Raw genomic sequence first — 19,398 nt, 5'->3', positions numbered from 1 at the left:
AACAGAATATGTCATAACTGGGGCGGAAACGTGGAGGGGGCTACCTAAGGAGCCGGGACCTCTAACCTAATGGTGCGCGCAAACTGACAATGACGTGTTACTAGGAGAAGCTGGGGGCTATGAACTCTGTGCTAGGAGTAGAGACTGAAGTCTGGAGAGTCAGGGCGACATGTACCTAAACCCTATCTAGTATCTAATGTTTAGAGAACATGTTGATATAAACTAAGAGTCAGGAGGGAAAAGGCTAACAGACTCTAAGACTGGAGCATGCATTATTCTACATGTAGTGCGTGATGAAGAATATTAAATGACCATTAAATGCAGTATTTCTCTTACATGGAGACGTAAAAGCTAGACTGCGACGGAAACTATTGATGCGATTCAGTAGTTTAGGAATGCAGAGAAGGAGGGCTGGACTGATAACTAGAATCATAACATACTCTTGGCAGACTCGTAGGCAGAGCCAGGCTGAGCCGGGCACTGTGAGGCAGGAAGTAAGTGAAGGGTCAGGGATACAGGTGGGGGCTGTATCGCTCCTCAGCGAGGGCTCAGGAGACAGAAGCTGAATCTGGTGTCCGGGCCCTTTTGAGGCCTAGAAACGGGGACTTTACAATGAAATAACGTGCACACTGAGAAACGTGGCAACGCAACTTTACATAGGCCTGATACTCGTAGCTTTCACGAGAACTGGAAACTGGCATACTAGTGATGGACACAACTGTAATTGCGTCTTTAATCAAACATGGGGAATACATATGCATATTAATCATGCACACATAACATAAGATGGAGGACACGTAGGGACACAGAACATGGCAAAATTCACTTTTCCACATTTTGGAAGAGCCAGTCTAGCCCTGCTTATAGTAAGAGCGTGACGTTAACAGGAAGAAGAGAGCAGGCCTCTGGGTTTATCTTTCTTTTAATATCCAGAATCTGGCATGCGGTAGCATTGGCCGAACCACAGTAATAAGTGAAGCATTTGCCTAGCTCTTCCCTCAAAAGGAAATAAGTGGCCAGACCTGCTGACTTTGGAAGTTGGAAATACATCCAGCAAAACATAAACCCCTCTAATGAGATGCCTCTCAAGGAAGTGATGAAAGGGCGATTTATAATACTTGCATATCAGTCTTGTAAATGGGGAGGGATCGTCCGGTACTGAGTACCTGGACTTCTTCAATTTGAAATGTAGAGTATCTGCACTTTTTAGGAGAAACAGGTACTCCATATAGTGAGTACCAACGCTTCTATATTTCCATTTAAAGCATTATTTATATTACTGCTTTACAGAATAAAAGGGTTATAGGCGCTGCCAAGCCTGGTGCAGTCCAGCCAGGTCAACTTGTCCTAAACAGCACGGACACAGTACATCTTAACAGCTGGCAGCTGTGCAAAAATTCAGGCAAAGCATGTCTATCGCGCACATCCATGGGGTGGAGGCCACGGTTTGCAGGAATGCTGCAGGCCTTAATGCAAGAAATGAAAATATGCCCCCTCCACCATGATTGGGCAGTACAAAAACAGCCATGATAACTGGAACCAGACATCGTATGCTCCTGCGCCCCGGTGCAACTGTACCTGCTGCACTAATGATTGCTAAGCCCGTGCTGCAGGCAACAGGTGTGTGTTGTCATGGAGGCCTGGACATGGGGCACCTCGGATCGACACACGGGCCTCTCGCCGCCGCCGACGTTCAATCCCGCAAATTTGAATTTGCATGGTGCTGCATTCCAGAGATACAGATAGGTGGTGTGTCATTTCATTTAAATCACTCACTGTAGAGTCATTCATGGTGTTGTGTAAGGGGCGGGCGAAGGACCGGGGGAGCTGAGAAGGGGTGGAGATTGAGAATGTACATTTAAAAAAATCTACCTCAGCAAAAGTTTCCATTAAAATTGTAGACAAATGATCTCGGTGTCCTCCCCGGGCTGCCTGGCGCTCCGTGCTATTTCTATGCAAATAACAACCTTGTGGTTTCTATTTTATTATTTCCACCGGAGCGGCTGCGACATGACCTGGGAGACGTGTGCGCGAGGCAGACAGGAGGAGCAGAGAGAGAGCGCGCGCCAAAGAGCGCGTGCGCAGCCAAGTGTGAAAAAATATTGTCAAGAGCGAACGCGGCGAGAACACAGCTGAAAAAAATTGCAGGGATAGCGTGTTCATTTCAGACCCCTTCCATCGCCTGCTCGGAGCCCACCATCCCCCGTACCTTACAATCTTCCTGCCGCGCCCCCACCCTGCCTCACGAGGCAGCACCTTTGAAAATTCATTGGGCATCAGTCGGCGCGGCACAACCCATCTTTTTCCCTCTTATCATTTGCATTTCATGCCTCTTAGCTTCTGATGTGCCCATAGCCTGACGCAGCCAGGGGGCGGCGCGGGAAAGGAAACGGGAGGAAGGAGAATGGAAGTACGGGAAACCAAAACAAGCAGGGAACAGAGGACACCACCATCTTTCTCCGAGGTGATGCAGAAATGCCTCGGAGAAAGGCAGCGTAATTTTCGGACTGGGGGGCGTGTTTTTCTTTCTCTCCTCTTCTCATTGGCTGGAATGTAAAATTTAAGCCAATGGGAAGAGGAGAGAAAGAAACTAAAAAACACACCCTCAATCCGAAAAAGACGGGCTTAAACGGAAAGACGCCCGTCTTCTCCAATGGCTGGCCTCCGTTTAGGAAGCCAGCCAATGGAGAAGAGGGGCGGGTTTAAGCCCCCTACTAGAAAACATAAAATCTCGGCAGCGGGACTGCGCAAGCGCAGCCTACGCAGGCCGAGACCTAAAAAAGGACACGGAGACTGCTAAATCCATGGGAGCATTACAGTCTCCATCCACCCGTGGTTCCTTTTACCGCTCCTTCTACAGAGGAGCATCCAGGAATATTGGTACAGACACTGCTTCCTCTTCATACAAAAACACCACACAAACATCAGTAGGGGATATTTTAGAGGTGGATACAGGGAAAATAACAACAAAGGGTGAAGTTAAGGTAACAACACTCTCACCTCCCCCGCTAGTAAGCAGTGACCTCCCTCCAGACCATTCCACTCTGGTCGGAGGGAGGCTATCACAGTTCCTACCTGTCTGGAAATCCATCACTACGGACAAGTGGGTAAGACATGTTATCCAGTATGGTTACTGCCTGGAACTTTCTGCTACTCCCTCCAACATACCACCCAAACAGCTTCCAATGTCCGGGGAATATCTGACACTCCTCAAACAAGAAGTTCTTTCACTGCTTCAAAAGCACGCAATAGAACCAGTTCCCCTACAGCATCAAGGAATAGGGGTTTACCTCCTGTATTTTCTAATCCCAAAAAAAGACGGGACTCTAAGACCAATACTGGACCTCAGACCTCTCAATTTCTACGTTCAATCAGATCATTTTCACATGATCACAAGGTCCTTCCACTGCTTCAAAGAGGCAACTTCCTTGCCACCCTTGATCTCAAGGACTCCTACTTCCACATTTCCATACACCCTGCTCACAGGAAATACCTAAGATTCGCAGTGGACGGCCAGCATTATCAGTTCAAGGTCCTTCCATTTGGGGTGACCACAGCACCCAGGGTGTTCACAAAGTGCCTTGCAGTAGTAGCAGAGCACTTAAGAGGGCAGTAAATCCACGTATTTCCAGACCTGGACAACTGGCTCATAAAAGCCAAGTCATACAGCCAGTGTGTTCATCACACTTATCAAATGATTCAGCTGTTACATGACAGGGAATCACACTAAACTACACTAAGTCACACCTTCAACCCTCCTACATACATCAGTATCTAGGAGCTACAATAGAGACTTGCAAAGCTCTAGCATACCCCAATCCAGCCAGGATAGCCAGCATGCAAACCTTCATCACCCAGTTTCAGCCTCAACACTCTCTGCCAGCACAAGTGTTTATGCCGCTAATAGGCATGGTGGCCTAATGCATTTTCATCGTACGTTACGCAAGACTTCAGATGCGGTCTTTACAAGAATGTTTGGCATGTCAGTGGAATCAGGCTCAGGGACAACTTACAGATCTGGTGTTGGTAGACAGCCAAACACATCGCTCTCTGCAGTGGTGGAAGATAAAAAACCTTTCCAAAGGGCGGCCGTTCCTAGAGCCAGTTTCACAAATAGTACTAACAACAGACGCATCGCTCATCGGCTGGGGAGCCCATCTCCTAAATCACACAATTCAGGGCAAGTGGACCACGGAACAAAAAGTACTCCACATCAATCACCTACAACCACTGGCAATATTTCTAGCCCTTGAGTCCTTCCAAGTACATCTTCTCAATAAGGCTGTTTTAGTCCAGACGGAAAATATGACAGCAATGTACTACATACAAAAGCAAGGAGGAACACATTCTTTGCAGCTGTCTCACCTTGCGCAAAGTATATGGAGGTGGGCACCGCTCCAACTGGGTTGGCAGCACACAACATTAAAGGGATTACTTTACATCACTTATAGATGCTGCCAGTAGAGCATGATAATAAATTACAATACCACAATCTATCTGGAGAAGCTTGTTGGGAAGTTTCAAGAGTCCTAAAGAAAATGAAATTTCTTATCATTGATGAAGTAAGCATGGTATCAAATGTAATGCTTGCTTTTGTGCATTTAAGAATGCAAGAAATTCTTAAAACAGAGTATGATGTGTTATTTGGAGGCAAAAACATCATTGTTTTTGGGGATCTACTGCAGCTAACTCCAGTGAAAGGACAGCCAGTGTTTAAAATTAAGCATGGGCGGATTTCGCGGATCTACGATCCACGAATTTGCGGATTCGTGGATCTGCAAAATTCACGAATTTGCGGATTTGGATTGCGCTCATGAAAGTCAAGGATTCAAAGGCCTCTATCCAGCATCACAGCTGATTTTCGACGGTAGATTTCGGAAGAAGGCACACCTGCCCAGCCTCGACGATGCTCACGATTGTTTTTGGGCTGATGAATGAGTCACTGAATTTGAGCTTCAACTAGTTCCAGCGACCATGTGTGTGTTACTATGCAATCGCCCCGAAGGGCGCAGGGGTCCCTTGAGTGAGCTATCATAGCGGGTAAATGGCGGGAAGACGCTGCACACCGCGAGTGTGTGAGCGGGACCAAATGTGCGGGTCTCCCATGCGAGTTCACGCCTCTTGTTTGTATAAAAAGGTCCGAGACCGATCAGAGCAGCAGATCAAGAGAAAGAAACTCCTGGTTACAGGAACAGCACGAGGATTGCGCTCGTGAAAGTCAAGGATACAAAGGCCTCTATCCTGCATCACAGCTGATTTTCGACTTTAGTGTCAGGATCCTCCGTTGCTAATACCCAGGATTGTATTGATGCTGTAAAGGGGCCCTCCTCTAGATCATCCCAAGTCTGGCTATGAATGTTCTCAGACTGTTAAGGAGATCAAGCGGGGGGAAAAAAATCCGGAGGGGAACGGCTGGGCTGCAGGAACTGGAGACCTGTAAATATACAAAGCACGAAGTAAGTGGCACTGTCACCCTATTACTAACATACCACTCTACACAAGAAAGCTAATTATTTCTCACCTGTCAGAGCTAAACAGGAATGCTGAATAAATCGGGTAATAGAATGGGCATCTTCTCATCCCCCAGGTTTCCTAATGTAAAAATAAGTAACAATCTCAATTTTACTTGACTTTCAAGAAACGAGCAGTGAGCTATTAGGTAGAGAGAGAGGACACACCTACCCTATTCGGAATGAGGAAGACCTGACTGCCCTCTTGACTGTTGATACCTTTTTTCTATTACCCTTCTCCAATAACGAAAATGAATACAAACGCTCTGGTTCTTTTCACAGGATATTAACATTCATCCCCTCCGATGTTGTTCCATTATACATTCCTTCATGTATAAGCAGTGAGAGTTGCATAATCTAGTTCAGTCGCTATGACATATGCAAACACCACATTCTCTCGTAGATAGTTACTGCAGTTCAGCGTGAACAAAACCCAAAAGGCAGCCTAGCCCAACGTAAAGTAAAAATCCGTCACTGCTGCAGACAGCCCGTCTACAACAGGAAAAAATAAATGTATAAAGCCTTCGAAAACGAACACCCCGTCTCCTGGCGCGAAAGCAACCCGAAGACCTATGCAAGCAAATGTTACTGTACTAGTTAGCCGGGGAGACGGCACAGAAGTACCCAGCCACTTTAACCAGAACGAACCCCCAGAACAAAACCTGAAGTGAGGGTCCCAACGATGCGGGCGCTTCCTAAGCCCCAGCCAATAATCCACAGGAGGACCACACGGCAAGTTCAAGGTCCCAACGGTGCGGGCGCTTCCTAAGCCCCTGCCAATATTCCACAGGAGGACCACACGGAAAGTACAGGGTCCCAACGATGCGGGCGCTTCCTAAGCCCCTGCCGATAATCCACAACATAGAAGTACCAAGAGCACAACACCACTCCCACGACGAGACCGTCGATACCAGAACAGAACGCCAAGCCACCAAGCAAGAATAATCGGCAGCGCATCTTGCTGCTTGTTCCCAGATATGCGTTTTCCTGTCGCATAGCATCATATCGACGCGACGCGCAAAGGATCATGGGATTTGTAGTTTGAATCCTGTAACTCGCTCATACTGCAGGCAGTGATTTACCAGCGGCCGGGAATCCTGACAGATAGATTTGGGAAGAAGGCACACCTGCCCAGCCTCGACGACGCTCACGATTGTTTTTGGGCTGATGAATGAGTCACTGAATTTGAGCTTCAACTAGTTCCAGCGACCGTGTGTGTTACTATGCAATCACCCCGAAGGGCGCAGGGGTCCATTGAGTGAGCTATCATAGTGGGTAAATGGCGGGAAGACGCTGCACACCGCGAGTGTGTGAGCGGGACCAAACGTGCGGGGCTCCCATGCGAGTTCATGCCTCTTGTGTGTATAAAAGGTCAGGAGAGCAATAATAGATAAAATAAAGCAGGCGCTCGAGCACCTGCTTTATTTTATCTATTAGTGCTTCCTGTTGAAGCTAACTTAGCTGACTTAGTAACTATTTTAGGATGGCGCTGGCAGCTTGCCGGCGCCATCCTAAAATAGTTACAACTTCAAGCTTGAAGGCTTGAACTTTTGCCCCCCGAATCCGCCGCTCGCGGATTTGCGGATTTTCGGTAAATTCGCGGGAGTTCGCAGATTGCGGATTTACCAAAAATCTGCGAAATCCGCGAGCGGAACGGATTTGGCGCTCATGTTTATTTAAAATGCTTACACATGAAGATACCAGGAAGTGCCTAGGAAGCATTGGAAATGTTAACATATGGTTAAATTTCAAATATGCAGAACTGCTTCAAAATATGCGACAGGCAAAGGATGAAAATTATAAAAATATTCTACAAGATGTAAGAATTGGAAAACTAACTGAGCATGGCAAAGAAGCTTTACATGGACGATTAATTTCAAATTTGTTTCCAAATGAAAATATTCTCCCAGAGAATATTTATATGAAAATTCCTGAAAACCAATCTGTTATATGCTTGATGCCAACTCTGCAAGAATGTTCAATCTTCAACAACAAAATGTTAAAGTTGGAAAATCAAGAGATTGTGAAACTGGAAGCTATTGATAAAATAGAACATGAAGGAGCAACTATTATTTTGTCAGAAAAGTTGAAATCAAAATTGGATTCTTTAGAGAAGACGATATCTAAAACTGCTGGTTTGGAAAAGACTCTGTATGCATCTTTAAATTGTCGTATAATTTTACGACGTAATTTACATGTGGAAAGAGGTTTAGTAAATGGATCAATGGGTCATGTTGTTGATTTTGTGAATTACCGAAATAGAGATGGAATTGAATTTATAAAAATTAAATTTGATGGTATTGAAGAAGTACAACAAATCAGTTGTTGTTCTGCCCGATTTTTGCTTGTGAAAGATTTATATGTCCGCTGAAAACAGTTTCCTGTTTGTTTGGCATATGCAGTGACTATTCATAAATCTCAAGGTTTAAGTGTAGATAGTGCTTTGGTGAATATTGGAAGTTCTGTGTTCAAGGAGTGTATGGCATATGTTGCTTTATCTCAAGTCAGAACTTTATCAGGATTGTACTTGATTGATTTTGATGAGACAAAGATTAATGTAGATCTAAATTGTGTAAAAGAATATAATAGGTTAAGTAGAGAGTATGCTCCAAATTTACCTCAATATCCTCTATTTGAAAAGCGTGTGGTAGGCCGAAAAAGAAGAAATGAGAAAAATTGTAGTGAAGTTGTAGCAAAAAGAAAAAAAGTAAATGAACCAGTAATTGTAAGCAGAAACGAAAAGGATTCAGTTAAAGATGTTGTTGGATTTCAGTTTGAAAACAGTTCTGGTGTCAACTGCTATGCTAATGTAGTAGTTAACATTTTTTTTCTCTAAACTTTACAAGAACAGATTGCTGAAAATCGTGATCAAACATTTTGTTGTTTATTAAATTCTGTGTTTGAGAAATGTAGCAGTGATAGAACAAAAATACAAAGTGTTACTGAAATTCGAAATGTTTTAGACATATGTTCTGGTGTAAATTAATTTTCACAGAATATTCAGCAAGATTGTCAGGAATTTCTAATGTATATGCTGGTTGTTTTGCAAGATGAAGGTGTAGATGTAGAAAATCTTTTTGGCCTTTCTTATAAATGGCAGCATGACTGTGACAATTGCTCCTTTTCAAGTAGTACTACAATACACACTAAAAGATTTATATATTTGACTTTACCAGACTGCAAATCAGTGTCATTTAATAATCTAGTTAGACAAGCAAATAAAAGCATGGTCTGTACTCAATGTAAATCTGCAATGCTATCAACATTATATATACAAAGGTATGTAATTTTAATTTTCCAACGATGTATTCCTGATAGAACTAAATTGACAACATTAATTAAAAAATGTTTGACTTCTCAATTATCAATTTCAGGAAGAACCTTTACAACTGCAGCAATTATTTATCATGATGGTCCTTAAACAACATCAGGACATTACACAGCTTATTTAAAATGTCATAAAGGATGGAAACACTGTAATGATAATCAATTGACTTTCAAACAACGTGTGCCTTCTGACTTACAAAATTCTTACCTAGTGTTCTTACAACCGAAATTTTAGGGAAGGTAATTGGCCTATGAAGATTGGAGCAGTTAATAAAACTTAGTTTGCTGTTCAAAAATACTTTCCGAGTGAGAGTGATCAAGATAATAAAAAACATGTAGTTCTCATAGAGGTAGTATATGTATATGACGTAGTGTGTGCTGTTAGTATTATAGAAAATATTAATAAAAAGTAAGCTAGAGGTAGAAATAAAACTATTGTTTCATAATGTAAAAGATGTTGGAGCTTTTCGTTCAGAAACTCAGGTAAATGAGAGAGTAAGAATACTCTTGACTAATTTCCAAAGAAAAGGGCTTTCCATATACTATTTGGCCTCGGGAAAAGTACATGGATCAAAAGTGAGTTAAGATATGTTTTTTCTAAATTTTACCTTATTTATTGAAACGTTGTATGGGTTTTTTAAATACAATCATTTTGATTGTGGGGGTTTTTGCCCGCTTTTATATGATGAGTAGTATTGAAGTCACTGTTTTAAGTGAAATTCAATATATTCTGAGAACAGCAAAAATAAACCATATAACATGTTGTACAAATTATCTTGTATTTTGTATTATCAAATATATAAAATTCTCCCCTTCTCTTATGCTCACTCACCTATTTCCTCCCTCTATCACTCCTCTTAACTCACCCTCACTGGCCTTCTCTCACTCTCTCTCACCTCCCTTCCCTTATTCCACTTTCCTCACTTATCCTCATTCTCCATTCCTTCACTGCCCTTTCCCTCTCTCCCATCCACCACTTTCCAGCTGTCAGTCACTCTATTTCACTCCCCTTCCCCTTCTTTGTTCCCTCAATAATTCCCCTTCTCTCACTCACCTTACTACACTTCACTCACTCCTCTATCCTCTCACATCCTCACTCCCCTTCCCTCACTCCCTCTCTCTTAGCCTCACTCTCTCGGTCCTCTCACTCTCTCACTCCTCTTCCATCACACTCACTCCCTATAACTCATCCACACTTTCTTACTTACCTTTCTTTGCTCTCTCACTCAGTCCCTTTCTGCCACACTTTCCTTCACTACCTCTATGTTCTCACTCCTTCACTTCCCTTGACTCATGCTCAGTTGCTTTTATCCTCTCTCTATCTTCCCTTTTTCCTCAACCTCACTGCACTTCACTCACCCTCCCTCACCCTTGTTCCCTTATTCCGGTTCCCTCAGTTATCCTCATTCATCATCCTTAACTCCCCTTCCTCTTTCTCTCCTCACACACTAATTTTTTCCCAGTCCCTTTGCTTCATTTATCTTCCCTTTCTTTCCTTCCTTTGCTCCTTCAGTGATTCTCCTTCCCTTACTCTCCCTACTGACCTTTACTCACTCTTCCTTTCACTCCCTCTGTTCTCTCATTTTCTCACTTGTCTTCCCTCACTCCCTCTTTGTTACCTTCACTCCCATTGTCTCCTCACTGTCTTACGACCCTACATTCACCCTCACTCACCTTCCATCCCTTATTCTCATGAATCCACCCTCACTCACTCCTGCTTCCCTGTCACTCGCTCCCCTTTCTTTACTCCCCTTTCTTCCTTTAGTTTTCCTAATGCACATTCCTTTAGTATCTTACTCACCTTCACTTCATTTCTCTCTCCTGCTCTTCTTCTCTGTCACTGAATGTATCCATGTCATTATCATTTTAGTAAATTGCTCTCCCTCCATTTCTTTTTAACTCTGTCTGACCTTCACCATTCCTTTGTTTTCCTTTCTGGGTCCTTCACTCCTACTTTATCTCTTACTAACCTTTTATGACTTTTAATCTCCTACTTTGTCTCTTGTATTGTAAAATATATATTATAAATATTATAACATACTTTTTTTTTCTCTTTCACAGATATTAAAATTATTGAAAATATGTAATTAAGTTTACATTACTTATAAGGTAAGTTTGACGTACAAAATTTACTTTCTCAACACTCTTTTCCTTAACCTCACTACTCTTCTCTCATAATCCCACACCCCTGTTCTCTTACTGCGCTTCCCTCACTTATTCTGAATCCCCACGTTTATTCTCCTTTTCCTCACTCCTCTCTCACACTCACCTTCTTTCAGACCTTCTCCTTTACTTTTCTTCCTCTCTCTTCCCTTCCTTCGCACCTTCACTCTTTTCCCTTCCCTTACTCTCCTTACTCCACTCCACTAACTCCTTCTCTTACTCCCTTTGTCCTCTTACTTCTACACTCCCCTTCCCTCATTCTCTCTCTGTTAGCCTCATTCTCTCCATCCCCTTACTCTCTCACTCCTCTTCTGTCACCCTCACTCCCTATAACTCAGCCATACTCCCACATTCACCTTCTTTCAGACTTTCTCCTTTACTTTCCTTCCTCTCTTTTCCCTTCCTTCATTCCTTCACTCTTTTCCCTTCCCTTACTCTCCTTACTCCACTTCAGTAACTCCTTCTCTTACTCCCTTTGTCCTCTTACTTTTATACTTCCCTTCCCTCATTCTCTCACTGTTAGCCTCATTATCTACGTCCCCTTAGTCTCTCACTCCTCTTCTATCACACCCACTCCCTATAACTGAGCCATACTCCCACACTCATCTTCTTTCAGACCTTCTCCTTTACTTTCCTTCCTCTCTCTTCCCATCCTTCGCTCCTTCACTCTTTTCCCTTCCCTTACTCTCCTTACTCCACTTCAGTAACTCCTTCTCTCAATCCCTCTGTCCTCTAACTTACTCACTCCCCTTCCCTCACTCTCTCTCTGTTACCCCCATTCTCTCCGTCCTCTTAGTCTCTCACTCCTCTTCTTTTACGCTTACTCCCTAGAAATCAGCCACACTCCCTCACTTATCTTTCTTTCCTCCCTCACTCAGTCCTCTTCTCTCTTTTTTCCTTCACTTCCTCTGTCCCCTCACTGCCTTACTCCCCTTGTCTCACGCTCACTTGCCTTTATCCACTCTTTCCTTCACCTCACTGCTCTTCTCTTACCCTTCCTCACCCCCGTTCCCTTACTCCGTTTTCTTCACTTATCCTCATTCCCCTTGTTCACTCCCCTTCCCCTCACTCACCTCCCACACTCACCTTCTTTCAATCCCCCTACTTCACTTCCCTTCCCCTCTCGTCCCTTTCTTTGCTCCCTCACTCATTTTCCTTTCCTCTCTCACTGCACTCCACTTCACTCACTCCTTTTGAATTTCTAAAGAATACAGCTCTTTTTGGAGAATTGGAGGTAGTTCTAAAAAGAACTGTTTTTTTTCTTCTTTTTTCGTTGTAATTTTTTTTTTACTTTTTCCGAACGTTTTTAAAAAAAATGGTTTTTTTTTCTGGACAAAAACAAAAAGAGGGAATGCCAAACTGCTCAACAGGAGCAAAAAAAAGGGGAAAAATTAGGGCTGGGGAGGGCAGCGGTGTTCTTCCCTTCTGCGTACAATTAGCATGATCCTCTGCTCTCCGTAGCAAAGCAGTTCTTCACACTGCTTACACTTGATAGTGATGTCAGTGAAAACAGGCTGAATGTGGGGATCAGCTCCACTGCTCTTCCTCTCCCCGATGTTGTTTGGCAAATTTTGCACTCCACCTTTGGAGCATTAACCTTTTTCTCTCCTGGTGGAATAGTAAACAATTTCCAGATAAAGTGCTCCTTCACCTTGGGCTGAGGAGGGTCCTCCTGGATAAACTAATCAGAGTCCTCACTGCTGCTAGGTGGTCTTGCAGCCATTCTTTCTAAAGTACTGAAGAGAAACCGGGAACAGGTCTTGCTCTCTCCAAAGTGAAAGAGGTAGTGAAGGAAATGGGTGTGGTTTTCATTAGTTGTAAAAAAAACTGTAAAGAACCAATGAAAAGTGTTATTTTAAGGTCACATGACTTGACGCGCTTACGCTGCGTGCACCGGAGTGCTTCCGGGGGCGCTTACGCGGCACGAACGTAGACGCTTCCGGAGGCGCTTACGCGGCGCGCTCAAATGACGTTTTGCTTGCTTTTTCGGAAATACGTTTAAAGTTAAAATACGGGTATTTAAAATCAAAAATACTACTTTTATAAGTATACAACTAAATGTCTTGCATTATTTTTTACTTTAAATACAAACTTTTTTTTTTCTCGCACGTGGGAATAGCGCTCTCGCAAAAGCCTGTACAGATTTCCATTGCTTTAACAGCAAACTCCCTCAGGAATGATAGAGAGAAGAACCTGGACAGACAAGCCCCATAGGCTGCCATTATGTGGCTCAGAACAGGATACTGTGCCTTTAAGAGAATCTTCCAGAACCTTCTCCCAGTATCCCAGAATGCATAGCAGGTCCAACTTACTTTCAGTTCTTTTTGAAGGCGTAACACGCCAGACCTGTAGCATTCCTTAAAGGAATATGTCTCTCTCCACCGGGGAGGCGGGAGGGCGCTTATGACTATAACAGAGATACCCCTACTACAGAACTGGAGTTACAGGACAGAAACTACTCCTTCTGTAGTAGGGGATCTCTGTGTATAGTCATAATCTAGTGAATAGAATGGCAAGCCCATCCCCACACCAAAGCGGCGGTGGAGAAAAGAGGATCAACACCACTATTGTGCAAACAGATTTCGCAGTGAAGCCTGTCCAACCTGAGCATCTGCCCTAGCATCAGTATCCAGGCAGTAATGCTCAGCAAAGGTATGAACCGACTTCCAAGTGGCCGCCTTGCAGATTTCTGCAATCGGAACATTACGGAGCAATGCTGTCGTGGCAGCCTTGCCCCTGGTGGAATGAGCCTTAGGCTTACCTCCTACGGTCTTATTAGCTTTTTGGTAACACAGCTGTATGCAGGACACAATCCAGCTAGAGATAGACTGCTTAGAGGTCGCAAGACCCGTCCTGACTGATCCATAATTGATGAACAATTGGTCTGACCTACGAATATCACTGGTTTTATCCAGGTAAAATTTCAGCACCCTCCTAACATCCAGGGAATGCAAAGACCTTTCCGCTGGAGATGAAGGATTCTGAAAGAACGTAGGTAAAGTTTTAGTCTGGTTGGTATGAAAATCAGAAACAACCTTGGGAAGAAACTTAGGGTGAGTACGCATAACAACCTAGCAGCATAAAATACAGTATAAGGTTCTTGGCAACACAGCGCCTGAATTTCACTCACCCTGCGGGCCGATGTAATGGCCACGAGGAACGCCGCCTTCCAGGACAGGTGCTGCAACGAAGCCTTATGAATAGGTTCAAAAGGCTCCTTCATCAATCTGGACAGCCCCACATTCAATTCCCATGAAGGCGAAGGAAGCCTGACAGGAGGGAATACTTTCTTCAAGCCTTCTAGAAAATCTTTGATCACAGGGATCTGGAAGAAGGAAGTCTGTGAAGGGCATTTCCTGTAGGCAGTCAAAGCAGCCAGATGAACCTTAATGGAATGGACATTAAGGCCAGACTGCGCCAGATGTAGCAGATATGGAAGGATGACATCTTCCTTGCATGTCGTAGGGTCATAGTTCTTAGACTTGCACCAGATGCAAAACCTCTTCCACTTGTAAGCATAAGAAGTCCTAGTGGAAGGTCGCTTAGCCTCCTTCAGTATGTCCATACAATCCTCTGGGAGATTCAAATGGCCATATTGCACTATTTCAGGAGCCATGCCGCCAAACTCAAAGACGAGAGGTTGGGGTGCACCATCCGCCCCCCGAACTTCGTGAGAAGGTCCGGCCTGCACGGCAGCTTCATGTGAGGAAGGAGAGACCGGTGAAGCAGGTCCGTGAACCACCACTGTCTGGGCCATTCCGGGGCAATCAGAATCATCTTCGCCCTGGATTGGGAGAGCTTGATGAGAACCGCTGGAATCAGGGGAATGGGTGGAAAAGCGTACAGAAAGCTGTTCGACCAGTTGATCCATAACGCGTTCCCCAGCGTCCCCGGCTGGTAGTACCTGGAGGCGAAGTCTCGGCATTTGCTGTTTTCGGCGGTGGCGAACAGATCTACGTCTGGAGTTCCCCACCTTGCGAAGACTTCTCCTAGTACTTCGTCGTTTATGACCCATTCGTGGTTTTCCTGAATCAGTCTGCTCAGCTCGTCTGCCTGAACATTCTGCACACCAGGCAGATGAGTGGCCGTTATCGAGAGTGCTCGAGCCAGAAGCCAATGCCAGATCGCCTGCGCCTCCTGAGACAGAGTGCGTGATCTCGAGCCCCCCTGCTTGTTGAGGTAATACATCGTGGTCGTATTGTCCGTCTGTACAAGCAGAGAGTTGGTGCAGAAGGACGGTTGAAAGGCCTTCAGCGCCAAGTGAACAGCCCTGAGTTCCAGGAAATTGATGTGGTACGTGGACTCCGTCGGGGACCACGTCCCTTGAATCTGCAGGTCTCCGGAGTACGCTCCCCAACCCAGGAGAGAAGCATCCGTCACGATAGTCTGAGTGGGAATGTCCTTGTGGAAGGGAACCCCTCTAAGGAGATTCTCCGCTGAACACCACCACTTCAGAGACTGAAGAGCATGTAGAGACAGTCGTATCTTGTCGTCCCAAGAGCCTCTCCTCTGGTCCCACTGATCTTCCAAGCACTACTGCAGTGGTAAAGTCCACATTTGTAAAGCGCACAATCACCCGTAAGGGTCTCTAGGCGCTGGGGGCCGTCGGGAAGATTAAGCGAGCTATTGCCCAGAGTCACATGGTGCTGGGCTAACCCTGCCGCCGGAGCCGGGGATCAAACCGTAGTCCCCAGATTCCAGCGTCAGTCGCCCTGGCCGCGGCGCCACACCTCTCCTGTGCAGCCGCGCATGTGGTGTCAGGAAGATGCAAGAGGCCATCGATCCCAGCAGACAAGACACCGTCCTCACTGTCGTGGATGGAGTGCACATGAGAGCCTGAGCCTTCCGAAGGAGTGATAAACGTCGCTCTTCCGAAGGAGACACGCTTGCCGACAGCATATCGATGGAGGCCCCCAAGTACTGGATGCACTGGACCGGAGTCGGGACAGACTTGGACATGTTGATGTGCAACCCCAGCTTGTTCAAGAGAACGCACGTCTTCTGGAAGTGTGCTTGAGCTTCCGAGAAGGAGGAGGCCTTGATCAACCAATCGTCCAGGTATGGGTAGACAAACACCTTGTTCTTCCTCAGGTGTGCCGCTACCACTACCATGCACTTCGAGAACGTCCTGGGCGCAGACTTCAGCCTGAACGGAAGTACCGTGTACTGATAGTGGTTGGTGCCGACTTGAAATCGCAGGAACTTCCTGTGTTTGTGTGCAATGGGCACATGGAAGTACGCATCCTGTAGGTCTATGGCGCAAAGCCAGTCTCCCCGTTGCAGCTGAGGATAAATCTGATGCAACGACAGCATGCAAAACTTTTCTCTGCGAATCCATTTGTTTGCCTGTCGCAAGTCCAGAATGGGCCTGAACTCGTTCTTGTCCTTCTTGCGGACCAGAAAGAACCGAGAGTACAGACCTCTTCCTCTTTGAGACAGAGGTACATCTTCTATCGCCCTTTTCCTTAAAAGGATGTCGGCCTCCGCCTGGAGCTCGCGCAGTTGATACTGCGAGCTGACCGGAGGAATCAATGGAGGAGGGCTGGTAAACCTAAGACTGTATCCATTGCAAACAATATTCAGCACCCACTTGTCCTGAGTAATTTTTCTCCACTCTGCCAGAAAAAATTGAACGCTTCCCCCCACCGGAGCGGGTAACGGACGAAGGGGAAGTAACCGCTCAGGGTCGAGACCCAGCCGGGCACTTGTTCGCGGTAGAGGACTGCTGTCCACCTCTACCCCTCTGACGTTTCTGGAAGGGTCTTCTGTATTTCTGCTGTTGTTGCTGCTGCTGCTGTTGCCCAGAAGACTGTCCCCTTCCTCTACCCTGCGACCCGAACTGCCATTGGAACTGGCGGTAGGGTTTCTTGTCTTTGGGCTTCTCCAGGCCCACAGCCGTCAGGGTTTCAGCCTCGGCCTTCATTCTGGCCATTTCGTCATCTGCATGTTTCCCGAAGAGGGTGTCGCCGGAAAACGGCAGATTTGCCACTCGCTGTTGCGCTTCAGGCTTGAGTGACGTCAGCCTGAGCCAAGCATGGCGTCTCTGATTGATACCGTGGCAGTATCCATGTGCGGCCAACAGGGAGATACAAACTGCTACCGAAGCAAGGCGATGAGTAATATTGCGAAATAAGTTATTGTCTATTGAAATGTATTGTGCAAGCAGTGTGTCACACACCTCGTCTGGGTTTAGAGAAATGCAAGCACTGCACTTCTCAGACGGTGAAAGGGCAAAACCTCCCAAGATGGAGGTTTTTTAGATGTAGGCTAAGTTAATAGGGCCTGAAGCTTTTCCATTTGGTATCAAAGAAAAGATGGCTTCAACATCTCCCAAATCTAATACCAAATCAATATACCCTGCGTGACAACCTATTCATACCCATGGCTGGCACTTCTGCCACTGCCTGCAGCTCCTGTTGCTCCGGCTCATGGCCGTGCTTATTGCCACAGCGCATAGAGCGTGAGCAGTAGGAGACAAGGGATGCACAGCAGACTGGGCAGACCTGTATCATAATGCAGAGTGTTAACAACACAACTGCTATTATGATAACAGCCTTTATGATCCATGAGCCCCAACCTGACAGCCACTGCATTAGTTTATCCCAGAACTCACCAGTGTGTGTGCCCTCTGCCTCATCCCTAATATCCTTTATGTTATGGATTGCCCTATCTATGTTTTGGCTGTTGTCAGGTATGTATGAACAGCACTTCTGATGGATGACCCGACAAAGCCCACCCTCTTTGGCTAGGATGATGTCTAAAGCAACCCTATTTTGAATTACTACCGCCCGCATGGCGGACAGCTCTGCTGTTATGTTTCCCAGCCCTGCTGCAGTAGAGTCAGCCAGATCCTCAATCATTCTAGCTAACTCATGTATCCTCTGGGAGGTGTACACTACTCCGGCACCTGGGACCATTACTCCAACAGCTGTCATGAAATGATCAACCCATCCAGCTGACCTTCTCATCCTTGTAGGCCTCGCACCTTGCCTTCTAATCTGTGCTATGTCTGAGAAGTGGACCATACGTGGTATTATTGATGCAAGGTAGCAACGGCCGTACCAACCTAGAGGCAGGTAAAAATATGCCCATGGTCCACAGACAAAAAATAGTCCCTTGTAACCCACCAGTCCAGGTGAGGACCCAGTATTGCTGTCCTTGATACGTGACAGCCTTGTGATGTGTGTGCAGTTACTTTTGCCCACAAAAATGTGGTTCACTTTCCTAGGTTCCATTATCCTCCTCATCTTGGTTATCCTGTCCTTACATGCCGGCAATCCTTGTTGTCCCTGCAGTAGATCCTGTAACACACAAGGGTAGGGTATGCATGACTGCTGTGCTGAGCAGTTATGTGCTATAGCTATGTCTGAAGGTAATTTAGGTACTCTGTCCCGCTGTATCCCTTCATCATATAGGATGCAGGATGGGGCTAGGGACAGCTCTTCTATTTTAAACCTTGGTATATTGCCTTCCTTCTTTCCGCTTTGCACATTATCATTCTCCTCAGCCCTATTTCTGGACCTCCTGTCAAATGTGCTAAGCATCTCAGTGTCTAACCTTGTAGGGTGCATATTCCTGCATGGTGCCCATTTCTTCTTAGGCTCCCTGGCACCCTGTCTGACACCCGCTATATTGGAAACATTCAGTGTTGGAACTGCCGTGAGGCCAGTGTTTGGTGGTGCAACTAATACTGACATATTGTGTTCAGTGGAGAGTAACTCATGCATCAGTATACAACCCATATATTTGGTAACTGGTAGTACAATGTAGTTCATGCTGTGCTGTGTATCTGTTGGTAGGTGGGTACAAACATAGCATCCTGAAATGTTCATGATCTGTACATACAGTTTCAGCATTTCAACATATTTATTGTTATCATATTCTTCCCACAATTCTCTGCCATCCCCTTCTGTAACCTCCTTCTTCCACAACAGAATTTGGTCTGGCACAACTATGTTTGGCTCCTCATGTTGTATAATTGTATTATTCTCATACCCAACTTTGCCATGAAGAAATGGGATGTCAAACTCTTCTGCAAACACTATGAATATGGTTGTCAGAACTTTCCCAGGTACTGGTGATAATACAGCTGCCAGTATATATGGCCATCTACGCTCATTTGTCCTGGGCCTAGGCATTATTATGCGTTTATGGGACTAATAGTAAGCCGTTGTTTTCGCCCCAATTGACATCTGCTACAATATGTAACCCACTGTTTTGTATGGCAATTATAATACTTCGTAAAACCTCAGTACGGGCTGTTGTTAGCTCCTGGGATGATGGCAGGAAGCCAACTATTGGGAATGAAAGGTCATTCAGTATAAGTGTCTGCAGCCCGCTCAATATTGGAGGATTTGGCACTGCTACTCTCTGAACAGTTGTTACCTCTACTCCTGGT

The sequence above is a fragment of the Lissotriton helveticus genome (assembly GCF_964261635.1).
Source record: "Lissotriton helveticus chromosome 1_1 unlocalized genomic scaffold, aLisHel1.1 SUPER_1_unloc_62, whole genome shotgun sequence".
Taxonomy (NCBI): Eukaryota; Metazoa; Chordata; class Amphibia; order Caudata; family Salamandridae; genus Lissotriton; species Lissotriton helveticus.
Note: the sequence above shows the minus strand (reverse complement) of the source record.